The sequence below is a fragment of the Schistocerca cancellata genome, chromosome 4, assembly GCF_023864275.1.
Source record: "Schistocerca cancellata isolate TAMUIC-IGC-003103 chromosome 4, iqSchCanc2.1, whole genome shotgun sequence".
Lineage (NCBI taxonomy): Eukaryota > Metazoa > Arthropoda > Insecta > Orthoptera > Acrididae > Schistocerca > Schistocerca cancellata.
In genome coordinates, this window is record NC_064629.1 from 843,457,112 (window position 1) to 843,470,140 (window position 13,029).

General features: G+C 37.0%; 1 protein-coding gene and 1 non-coding gene across 3 annotated transcripts in view; both read left to right on the forward strand.

Moving 5' to 3' along the window:
* The first annotated feature begins 251 nt into the window (after positions 1-251).
* The window catches only part of LOC126184950 (talin-1), a 272,457-nt gene continuing 259,679 nt past the window's right edge, over positions 252-13,029 (forward strand). For both annotated transcript variants that reach the window (XM_049927624.1, XM_049927625.1), the window contains exon 1: positions 252-288. The gene's annotated coding sequence lies outside the window, so the exon portion shown is untranslated. The remainder of the gene's footprint in view (positions 289-13,029) is intronic.
* Trnat-ugu (transfer RNA threonine (anticodon UGU)) lies at positions 8,075-8,149 on the forward strand. Its single transcript has one exon. It is a non-coding gene; the product is annotated as a tRNA-Thr (tRNA).

The following is a 13,029-nucleotide window of genomic DNA, read 5'->3' on the forward strand; positions in this document are numbered from 1 at the left end:
AATCGTAACGCCTACCAAGCCATATACGGTAACAGTTGCATGATGCTTTGCAGTATCAACGTACATTTAATTTCGTTATTATCTGTACGAAAGTTATACATTTAGCCACTATTTGTAATTATGAATAAAACTCATGTTGTTGCTTTTCGTTATACTAATGTTCAGAAAGTTTTTCCGATGTAGAAACAATTGCCCCTTTTTTTTCGTAAGTCACTCGTCGTCAACCAATGAGAGGAGAGCAGGAGAGCTTGCGCTGTGTGAGAGACGTATCGCAGGGCGTGTGCGTCGGTGAGTAGAATTTTGCGAATATTGAGGGTAAATTCCATAATAGTTGGTATTATAACCGGCATCTGAGATATTTCAGTTGCTAACCTTATCATCTGCTGATAATAAACTTTTTGTGACAACGCCCGTTGGATAGAGAGGGGTTTCTGTCGCAGATGTGCCTCCTCTCGGTGATTCGCCATTACTACATTGCTCACGCAAATGTTTGAAGAAATATTGTATTTTGTCTTCGTGGAGTTATTACACTTCATGTGTAAACTCTAATTTTTTGTCACGCCCTCGAAACTGCTTGAATGAAAATTCAGAAGCGGTGAAAATTGTGAAAATGGCTTCTCTAGTAATGAACGATTTTGGCTGTTGTTGACATTTGAATAAAACTTGGCTCTCGGTTGTAACCCTCATGATGTCAGGTTTGAAAATATTTCATCGTGAACTGTAAACTTTTCATTCCTCTCATATGTATAGGTTAAGTAATAACTACGTTTACAAAGCATTTGTATATAATTTTAGAGGAGTGACAAATAAACTTTTATCACTACATCCTACGCTTCTTACATGTCAGTGGTGAATGTACACAAATAAGACATTTCGAATTTTATGGCAGTTGTGTTCATGTAATAGGAAAACTGTGCAGAGGATTTAATCGCAGTGGGGAAAGTGTTGCCTATTAATGTAATTTTTATTTAAGTTTTATTGTTAGTACAGACTGCCTAATTTGAAATCTTGTACGCCGTACGTAAATGTGTATTTTGTAAAGTTTGTGTTGCTTGACACAAACTCTGTTGTATTTTCTGGGGTGAATGAGTTTCTAATGCTAACTGTTTAATAATATTCTCGTAGCATTCTTATGTCTCATTATAACTGGTTAAGCTGTCGTAATTACGAACGTCATGTTCATTGGGGAACGCCTTCTTTCATTCACAGTAAAAGGATGGATAAATATCAGCAGCAAGACGTGTATTAACATGCTACCTCCTCCATTTAAGCAAGAAATAAGAGTAACATAATGCATTCAACTAACTACATAGCCATCATGACACACAGTTCAGTCATATTACGCCCTAAAATACTGCACTGCTGTGAAGTGGCCCAGATATCTGCTTGTAGACTGGAGATACTACAGGTAACAGTCAGGTGCAATCAGATTTGTAGTGATAGATAACGGGAAATTGTGACTTGGGTCCCGAAATTTTAATGTGTGATTTATTCAAGTTTCAATGAAGTAGTATACAGAAATTTTCCTGTGATAGGGGTCCTCAGTTGGGTCTAAACATTATACAAATAGTGCCAGTTTTGCCTTAAGTACTTAAGACAGTGGAAATAGTGCTTTGTTTATGTAAATCAGCTGCATGCCCTGTATCAGGTGACTGGTTACCTATAAAATTGTTTGAGCTTGGTGTCCTCTTCTAGATACTTGGTGGTGGGCAGATTTTCATTCAGTATGCACCACCTAAAAAAGTAAGCTTAGGCATAACTTATTCTCTTTTTCATTTATTCCACGAGTCATCTTTTACTACAAGCATTTAAAAGTAATTAACAATAGTTACTGACAGTTAATGACAGAGTATTAGTACTGCTAGGTCCCTGGTCATCAAACTGTGGCTTCAACTTTGCATTTACCATCCAAAGGCCAGTTTCTTTTGTGTCCAGAGCCAATCATAATAAATGCTAAAGATTGATCTTAGGGAATTAACATGAATGATCATCCTCAAATTAGAATGAGTGTTTATGACATAGCATTGAAGAACCAGGAATGCAAAATTTTAGAGCTCTGCAACATGCTATTGTAGTTTTTGAAGTGAGCTTCTTGAATAAATGCTTCAAGAAGTTTTTCTGTCACATAACTTATATGCAGGTATGAACAATGGTTTTTATCTGTCATTTGTGAAGTATGGTTGTTCTTTTTAGTATCTGCATTTTTATGTATTTGTGGATGTTGAACATTATCTCATGTATTGTGCAGTTCAGAAACAGCTACACTATGAAAATTAGATTATAGGCTAGTTGGAACTTAAAAATAGATGTGTGTGGTCTTAGTTCTAAAATTACTTTTGTTAGCTTGCTGTGGCCATTGAACAGTTGGCAAAATTCATTTTTCTACCACATTTTTGATAGTCACTACTCGCATTAAATTAATGGTTTTATTTCCTTTTATTGGTTAATAGAGTGAATTTCAGTAAGCTATATTGGTCAGCAACACCATTAAGGTTATAATATTTATTGCTTTCATTATTACCCAAATAAATGGAAAGAGTTCTGTTTCTTCTTCCTGGTACAAAAACTCATCATAAGCATGAGAAAATTAAGGAAATGCTCAACTAATTCCAGTAGGTAACTGCAAGGAAGGTATCGTGCATAAGGTAAAATGTAGCTCTTATCCCCTGAGACTAAATACCAATCCTTGCAGTTACACCCTCTGCTCCCACCCCCCTCCTCTGATGGGTGGGTGCTTGTGTGAATAGCTCCTCAGCCCACACAGATATATATATATATATATCTCTCTCTCTCTCTCTCTCTCTCTCTCTCTCTCTCTCTCTCTCTCTCTCTCTCTCTCTCTCAGGATCAGTGACTGGAATGCCAAGAATGTGGCTGGGGAATATTATGATAACTGAGAACCTCCTACTTTAATCATAAAAAGGCTGTGGACTATAAATGCAGATCTGTGAGATGCATAAAGTGTTTGTATTTTGAAGTGACATGGAACGCAAGGTAGTGGAATCCTTTCTGCAAATACTGTTAAGCTTTTTGCAAGTGTTGAGGAGCATATAAGGAATGGTAGACATATGCAGAAGTTTCTTGGTGCCACTTTCTTGCACATGGTCTGTGGTGGAAGTAACAGAGAATGGGGTGGTGGGGCAACAGCAACTTTTTTAGTTCTAGTACTGATTGGTTATAAATATTACATGCCAAGTACAGCCGTAACTATGTCTTAGGACATTTTCATACCAGTTTTTTTTAAACATAATAAAATTTCAATATGAGCAGCAACTCTTTTCTTTAAAAATTTACGTTATGTTAAACATAGTCTACTAAACTTTGACAGGTAAGAGAGAGCATACACAGTTAATTTGATTTTCTGCTTAAAAAAAATGTGTTTTGGTACTGTGAAAAACTTTCATGATGGAGAAACAAATATTTGTAGTGTACACTAAATAATGAATACCAAAATATGTGTTATGCTTAGAGGTATTCATAAAAAATTGCTGTTAATGAAGAATTTCCTTGAATATAACAGGGATTACTTCAGATTGATCAAGGTAAAAGTTAATAGTGTAAACCCCCCCTTAGATTTCCTAAAGTGTTTTGTATGACTATTCTGACCCAGACCTCGGGCTACACTATGGACCAGTCTGTCACCACAACCAAGTTGTCTTTTTTCTGGGGGGGAGGGGGGTCTTCAATACCACTCTCTAGCCTAAGCAATATCACTAAGGAAAACATTAGCTTTAATTGAGCTGTTGAAAATGTGTCAGTTGTTTGCTATGGATATGATACTCCTCGTTTTGCTATCCAACCATAAATAGATACAATAATCTTATCCTGTGTTCTGTCATAGCAAGTCACATCTAGGATGAGACATTCTGATACTACTACACATAGGCTGCTTGCAGTTCACAAAAAAAGTGGATCCATATTTGAAACTTAAGACGGGTCAAATCGAACACCAGTTTTTTTTTTTTTTTTTTTTTTTTTTTTATTTATTTTTTTTTTTCCCCCCCAGGAAGTAATATGCCGATTCATGATAGGCAGTTCATGATAAAGCACTATAAAACACTGGTGATGAGTTAAAGACTTTTCAGCTTTGTAACATAAACAATGTGATTTACATATTCTTGTAAATTTTAGTCTGGTTTATATCCCAATGATTATTTAGTTTCTCCAGTTGATGGTAAGTATCTTACAGAGACAGACCACTCCCACCATTTCCAAGGGACTTATTTGTGTGTTAAAACATTACTACCTGTAATTGCACTATTAGCAGCTGCCTGATTTTAATGTTTGTTTAGGTATGCCGTAGTGCTCCATCTGGCAGTGGCTTGCGGGCAATGTTTTTAAGTGTCAAGAGTATAGCTCCAAGGACCTAGACTTCAGTCCTAAGTTGACCTGGCAGTATCCCCTATTGTTTTGTGGGTGTGAAAAGAAAATCTGCTTGCAGTACGTTTCATATTCCACATTACAATATAGATACACAAGGACTATCTCTTTGAAGCACCATACTATCAAAGTGCTTTCATCTCTCTCTCTCTCTCTCTCTCTCTCTCTCTCTCTCTCTCTCTCTCTCTCTCTAAGTTTATTTTACAATTCGCTGTTTTCACAAAGTTCCTTCAAAAAAATGCTTTTGTGATCCCTGTTGCAAAATAACATGTATTTCCCATATAAGCCTAATGCAGTAATGGATAATGTGCATGCTGTGTGGTGTATTGGCTTGGCCGTAAGCTGGTGGTGTAAATAATTTGGAATGAAGTTTTAGGAAGATAGGAATGGTAAGCTGTTTGCAATAGTAAATTTATTAACAAACATCAGTTAATGTCCACACTTCTCTATAAGGGCCTGCTTCTATGATTAGTCAAGCAGAAGCCCATATTGCTATGTAATTGAGTGATTCTTATAATAATCAAGACGTGGGAATTATGACATCACTGAGGAGAATTTAAAATGTAGTTGCACACCTGGTGTAAATAGTTTGTATGGCGGACTTTTGGAAGCAAAACCTAATAGTTATGTAGTGAACATTTGTTATAATGTAAAATAGTGTACCACACTATGACACAAATCTGAATTTGTACTTTTTGTGGGCAGTGTGAACTAATTCCACTACATAAGTATGCATTACATTCTGACTCAAACCCCAGTTTTCTTCTAGTTCCTGTCCACATTTCCCAAACTCCCCAAAGGTTCTCCTTAAATGGAGCATATATTCATCACAGTATATACATCAATAAAATGCGGAAACAGATTTTTGTATCTACGTATTTCGTAACTGCATAATGCCATGTCAGCATGTTGCTTCAAATCATTAGTATAAATAATTGTTTTGGGAAATAAACTACTCTAGACAAGTATATAATCCAGTGTATCATCCATTACTGCCATTGTTTCATGTAACAGATTTTATATCGGAATGACAAAACAAAACAAAAAAACTGTTACTGTAAAGTGGAGTTTCTCGCCCGTCAACTTGTAACAGCCCAACTATAATGTCCGTATGAATTAAATTTTTTTTCCATTCAAGTTGTTATCTTCGATGCTTTTTCTGCATAACTGCTTCTATTGCTGAAACACTTATTGTAACGGTGTCACCAATTTTTATACAAGGTGTATTATAATTAATTAACTAACTCACACGGGTGAAAGTATGTACGAATAGAAGCAAAAATTCTGTTGAAACATTGGTCTGCAAACAAGCCATTTATGAAATACCCTGCAAATATGTGGTTACAAGCAGCCAGTGACTTCATAGCCAATATTGTTCTAGTAAGTACGAATGTATTTGCATGTATGGACTCTAATTTCCCCTTTGGCCTACCTTAACCAGAAATAATATACATCATCATATTACGCATTACAATTTACTTTACACTCACACATTTTAAAGAACATTTTCTACATGTGTTGCTTGCGGGTCGACAGAAGCGTCCGATCCCACGCGTCGGCTTTGACCCGTGATGTAAGGGTGTTGTCGTGTGTGACGTCATGACGGCGCGGAGTTTGGTTTGAGTGTGGCTGTCTCCAGTTCTGTTTTATCTTATTTTATTTACTTTTCTGAACTGTTCATTCTATCTCGTGAGATTTTTTTTTTTAATTTAAAAACACTTATTCCTTATTTTAATTATCTGTTTCCTCGAATTTCTTTTTTAGTTTATTATATTTATCTGTCTGATCTGTTCGTTCTATCCCGTGAAATTTTTTTTTTTTAAAGACAAAAAACACTAATCAGCTACTGAAGCATCTTTATCTTCTGTGGGTTGCAGGGGTTACGATCCCTGGGGAGGTGGGTGGGTATTCATGCATGGCTGTCTTCACTTACACGTTGTAGCTACGCAAGGCGTCTAAATTTGTTTATATTTAGTTTGCCCCCCACCCAAAACACCCCATTTCCCGCACTTGTCCCGTTAGTGTCATTAGGCTTCTTGTGGAAAGTGTGTGTGTTTGTTTTTGTTTCCGCCATATTTGTGACGTCATGGGTCAAAGCAGACGGGTGGGATCGGACGCTTCCGTATTTCCATTGCTTGCATTTGTATACAGTACTGCAGTTGTCACTGAAGTGTATTCTGGATTCTTTCAAAATAACCTGCATCAACTCGTAAATCTTCAACTTAGCAACAGGAGTGTAGTAAACTTTATTTATGAGATGACCACAGACAGATAAATCCAGAGGATTGAGTCAGGTGATCTTGGAGGCCAAGGTACAGATCCAGTGTGATATGTCCATATATGAAAACATTGGCACAGTGTCTTCTTACATCAGCATAAAAATACCAGTATGTTATCATTCATGTATCACATTCCCCAGCAATGGGTCATAGTTGAATTTTCAGTTTGAGCCCAATTAGGTGGAGACTTCATTGAAAAGTTTACATTTCAAATACAGTTGGTCTACGTACGACAGATTCCTTACTGAGGTTAGTGGCAAATCGTAACCACTCATTCTCAGTTACCTTGCAAGTGGCTCATTTGCAAATACATGTTTGTGTGTACATTTTTGCTTCTATCATATATTTTCATCCATGTCAGTTTTTGCTATTAATTACATGGGCGTACAAGATAGAGTTTTTTGTGCCTAGGTTTATAGAACTCGCGTGGAATATGAAACAAAATTTCTCTATCTGCTCTATATTGTAGATGAGTGTTTTTGAATGTGCAACTCTACTTGAAAAGTGCAGTTCTAACTCCATTTCGTGCAGTTCTAAACCACATATGCAGGTATTAGTTCCTGTATATTTGCTTTGTTACCAGTCTGCCATCCAGTTAATTCCAAGAAAATTCACCAGACGGAGTAAGCATCAGAGTACCTAAGTGATCTTCAGTGCTAGAGTTGAGATTAGTGACTTTTTGCCGTACGGGATTGAGTGTAGTTGATCCTGCACGATATTTGTTTTTGGGAAAGAGTTGCTGTAAAGTTCACCTAAAATGTATTGTGTTGCAGATCGTTGTATTTGTGTTGTTGAAAAGAAATACAATGAGTTGAATTAGAAGAAATTGTGTAATCATCCTGATGTGTTTTGCTATATATGTGGAGAATACATATTGAAAGAGAATGGAAATACTATTAGTGACTTTGTAAAAAAAGCTTATCTTTGATAATTTGGTATTATGTTTGGTGATCAGGATAAGACCTGGGCACAACTTCACGTCTGTAAATTTTGTACAGGACATTTACCACAGTGGGAAAAGAAAGTCTGAAACTTGATGGTTAGGAAAGAACCCGAAAACCACTTTGGTAGCTGTCAGTTCTGTGGAATAAATATCACTGGAATCAATCAAAACAAGTTGACTTATCCTGATTTAGTGTCTGCAAAATGCTCATTATCTCACTCGGAGGAAGTGCTTTGTGATGTCAAGTGTTGGCCCTCTGATGCTAATGAAAGTGTATATGAAGGTAGTATCTGCTCCCGAAAGAACAGTTACCGTTGATGACCATGCAGCTTTCGCTAGAATGAAATGATAATTAAATTTACACCCTAGCTGCAAACAGGCGTTGATATACTTCATTGGAGACATGTTGAAAATGTGTGCCCCGACTGGGAGCGTGCAAGGGATAAGTCCCTGCAGGCGCACTATCCTCTGTGCCCTTGGTGGCTCAGATGGATAGAGCGTCTGCCATGTAAGCAGGAGATCCCGGGTTCGAGTCCCGCTTGGGGCACACATTTTCAACATGTATCCAATGAAGTATATCAATGCCTGTTTGCAGCTAGGGTGTCCATTTAATTATCATTTCTAATGAAAGTGACAGTACTTATTAGGGGACATTATCAATTCCTCAACGTTTCAACCAGGATGAGTAAACATGTTGACTACTATACGTATAGTGATGGATGTTTCACCGACAGGCCAGACCGTGGCGTCAGGCGTGAGGCTCTGCTGTGGCTGCCGGTGACCTCACAACGGTCAGTGTGTTAAATGCCCTCAGCAGAGATCTCTACCTGTCTTGAGAAACTTATGCTGGAACAAGGAACCAAAATTAACTTTTACTATGCAAGGGAAACAGGTCTGCTGTCCATCTCCTGTCAAGAAGATGATCTTGTATTTTATCATTGAAATTTAGAAGTCTCCTGGAAAAATTGATCTTCCTGAATATTTTCCAGATGACTGGTGCCTATTTGTTGCAGTTCAATGTGAAAATTGAAATTTGTTGTTCTATACAGTGAGAACAAATATAGTTCAATTCCAGTTGCTAACTCATTCATACACCATAGCTTTGTCTTGGAGAAGATAAAGTATCATGAACATCAGTTGGTGATTTTTTGTGAACTTAAGCAATAAGGTAAAGTATCTCCTTGGACAGCAAAGTGGCCACACCAAACATTCTTGCTTCTTGTTGCTCTGGAACAGCACAGACAAAACTTGACTGGGTTAGAAAAGAGTGGCCTAAGATAGAAAACATAGATGTTGGGGAAGAGAATGACATTAATGGCCTCTTAGTTGAATGAGAGAAAATAATCTTTCCTCCACTACATATCAAACTGGGCCTCATGAAACAGTTTTTAAATGCTCTTGATAAGAATGGATCATGCTTTGCATATATATGTAGGGGGAAATGCCTCAGTAATGTATGGAAAAAATTACAGCACAAATATTTGACAGCCCACAAATAACACAACTCCTTTAGCATCCTCTCTTCGTAAATTTGATGAATTAGGTGTAACGAAAAGTCTGAACTTCATTTGCTGCAGCTGTCAGAAATTTTCTGGGAAAATGCAGTTCTGAAAACTAAGTTGAATTGGCAGATGTGATACTCAAGGTTCAAATCCCTTTGGTGTAACATGAGTATTAAGGTGCACTATTTACACAGCCGCTTACTGTTTTCCTGAAAATTTAAGAGAGAACAGTGAGAAGCAAAATGAAGATTTCACCAGAATGTTAAAACCATGGAGAGCCATTGCCATAGGATTTGGGATAATCATGTTATGAGAGTTACTGCTGGAGTTTAAAAATGGGTTGTTTCAAAATATGTTCAAAAATATAATTGAAAAGATTCTGAAGTTTGATGACTTTTCATTATTTTTGTATATAATAATATTTTTACGATATCATAATAAATAATCCGTATTTTGTATTTGATGCATGGATTAACTTAAAATAGTGTAACATATATTTTAGTTAAATGGTGTATCTCAGAAATTTGAGTTCATGGGCTGATACTAATGCCATGTTTGAATTCAGGACATCAAATTCATATTAAATTCGCTCCAAAAACCCTGGCACCAAAACATCTGTTGGCCTATGTTACGATACTCTTGTATATTTTCATAGAAATTTCCCTCTTATGATCACATTTTGGTATCAGGTTTCCACATTGTCATCATTGTGGAAATGGTGTCCAGTGAAAAATAATTTTGAATAAGGTGAAGGGAATGAAAAATACAGCCTGAGAACGGTTACAAGAAAATCGAGGAACTAGCTTCCAACCAAACCCTTATGACCACTGTATTCAGCTGGAGATTATTATGATTTGTAAAAGTGCAGGTGATGTTTTTGCAGCATGTTTATGATACACGTTTACATTAATGATGATGCCTTCCCCCAATGAACAGGCATTTTGGGACAGGGTTGAATGCTGCATATGCATCATCTTGGTGAGGTTATAGCTCAGGGAATAATCATAATCAGCATCAAAGATCAAGAAATCCAATGTAACACTCTGACACTTCTGATGATGATCTTCTGTCAACATTGTTGGCATTAGTTGAACCGACAGTTCACGCTCTTCTGCCTCACATCCAAAATTTTGTGAAAGTTCAGGAAACTGTCATTTTTACATAATCATCTGTCCTCTTTAATTTCTACGTAGAGACGTGCCTCTAAATTGTCAGCCACTGTTGAATTACTGGTCACTCTCTTTATCAGATACATATTTAGGTTCTGAATTGAATATTTGCACATAGCTAGAAATTATTAATTTATTCATTACCTTGTTTTTGTAATCCAGAGATACTTGATAACAGAAGATGTAATACCTCATATAGTTTGTACAGTTTGAATAATACCTTTCTACATTGTTGTTTCGAGTGAGGGTGTAAAACCACCTGGGTTATGATCTGTCTATCAGATGGGGCTGATAAGTTGGGAAAATGTCATTGTACTTTATGAGAGGAGTAAGATGTGTTTGGTATTGACTTTTGTATTTAGCTTGCTTTCCATTTTATGTTTTATGGTAAGAACAGTATTATCGCATACCACTCTACAAGCACTTCATGTAATTACATGTGTCCGGAACTGCGCGACTGCTACGGTCGCAGGTTCGAATCCTGCCTCGGGCATGGATGTGTTTGATGTCCTTAGGTTACTTAGGTTTAAGTAGTTCTAAGTTCTAGGGGACTGATGACCTCAGATGTTAAGTCCCATAGTGCTCAGAGCCATTTTTTTTGTAATTACGTGCACTGTGCAGATACATATTTAATATACAATTCCCAAGTAGGAGGAAGACAACAGAAAACATCTGCTCTTAGGACAGTGTTCAGGGTAGTGTTGTGCTTCTTAATTAGTAAATGATTTAATTTACAGTAGTTGTAATCACACACATGATGAATATGCCGTTGCTATTTTCACTAATTCGCAGTTAAGTTTAGCTACTTCTACCCAATTCATTAGTGTCCTAGAAAGGTAATGGTACTGGTTGACATCAAAATATGTGGCATTAAGAGGAAATGTAGCAATACTTATATATCTGTTGAGACTGGTCTTACAAAGGTTTGTTCAGTGTGATTCATACTCTTGATGTTGGTTAATGAGTAGTGACAGGAGAAAAATCTCTGATCAGGCATTATTTCAGTTTTGTTGCCCTCAGTAGGAAGTATTTGACTTCAAAAATTCTGTGAGTTGCAGTTTCATTTGGTTTCCTTGGCTATTGTTGATATACTGTATTTTGTTATATTAGGTATAGTTTTCTAGTATCCTGAGGTACTGTGTAGACCGTTCTCAGAAATTATTTTCCAACTTGCTTCTTCCTCAAAATTTTTCAATTGTGGTATATATGAATATAGTATAAGCATAAGTCTCCCTCTCCCTAGCACTCAGCAGTGTTTCCCTTCATGATTTGAAGAAATACAGCAACAGGTGAACAGGTGTCTCCTTTTTTATGTATGCTGAGCTGTATTTGGGCCTTTGCCAATTTTTAGTTGGCTTTGTGCACTCACATATTTATCATCAGTATATCAACTACATTTTGAATGCTGCAGCTGTCCATTACAACACAATTTCTGCACTCACTGTATTTTATGACTTCCATACCACATTAAATGTTGAACAGAGAGGTACTGTATGCAAAAAGAAAATAAATGCATCATAATTCTAGATTAGACCTTAATATGACACTCGGAAAAGATATTACTGAAAGAAATTGTTTTACACAGGGTGGATGCAGCATTTAAAATGCAATTGACACACTGACAGTAACTAAGTGACTGAACGAAGGCTATTAAAGTGGGCGACGACCGGAACTGGTCTTGGCGGAAATGAAGTTTTAAAAAAATTGGCTTGTTGCCGTATTGATTCAAGTAACTGAATCAGTGGGCCGAGTGCCCGGCCGTTATTTCCATCGCTGAAATAATTTCTGTTGTCATTCGCTTCTGTTATTGGCATGTTCTTACGTACGTTTTAGTTTCTGAGTAATATCTTACAATCTGATAATGGACAGTGTTTTTCATCGGAAATAGCTCTTGTGCCAGCGGTAACAGGCAGTTTTGATATGCATGCGTGTTCGGTTTTTTTTTTTTTTTTTTTAATTTTGAGTACGTGTGCGCTTAGTGTGTTGGGTATGTATTATCTTTTTTCAAATTTCTTCCAACTTTTCTCAATGCTTTTAGTAAAGCATATGCAAATTGAAGCAAATTCACGCATCGTAAAATGCATTTTTAAGTAATTAGCTTGGAGATGCAAAGCAACATGCAGCATATTCAAAAAGATAAAAGGTTTCAGCTGCTGGAAACACTAATATAATATTACTTTAGAAAGTGTAATAATTATTTCAAAGGTATACACGCGCCAAGTATGCGGGGAGGGACAGACCTGAGATTGAGATTGTCGTGCGTAGTACTTTCTCTCTCGCCAAATTTCGCCGCGTTCAGCTAACATCTTGAACTGCCCACACTGCCTGTCCCGCCCCTTCCCCTACCTCCTTCCTCCCACCCACCTCCTTCCTCTCGCCGCCCCGTCCTTGGTGTTTCGTGGTTTAACAGCCTACGTACTCGGCGTTGGAAACGGTTTTACATTAGGATCACAAATTTAGCCACCAGCATTCTGAATGCACTAAACGAAATCAGCGCCACTTCCACGACACCTCACACTAGTTGTGCCCTTCGGTATCAGTCATTTCTGTTTTGTTTTTAAGGCACTTTAAAAATTATCATATAAAACTAGTATGTAGGCCTCAGATTGTTAGAGAGCTGCTGCAAGACTTGTCCTATGTACATGTTTCTAGCCATAATATCAACGGAAGTTATTGTAACCGTCAATATTGCTTCCTTGGTAGTTCTGATTGATAAACGTTTACGAAGAAGAAAAGAATTGAAAGAAGTTACTTTC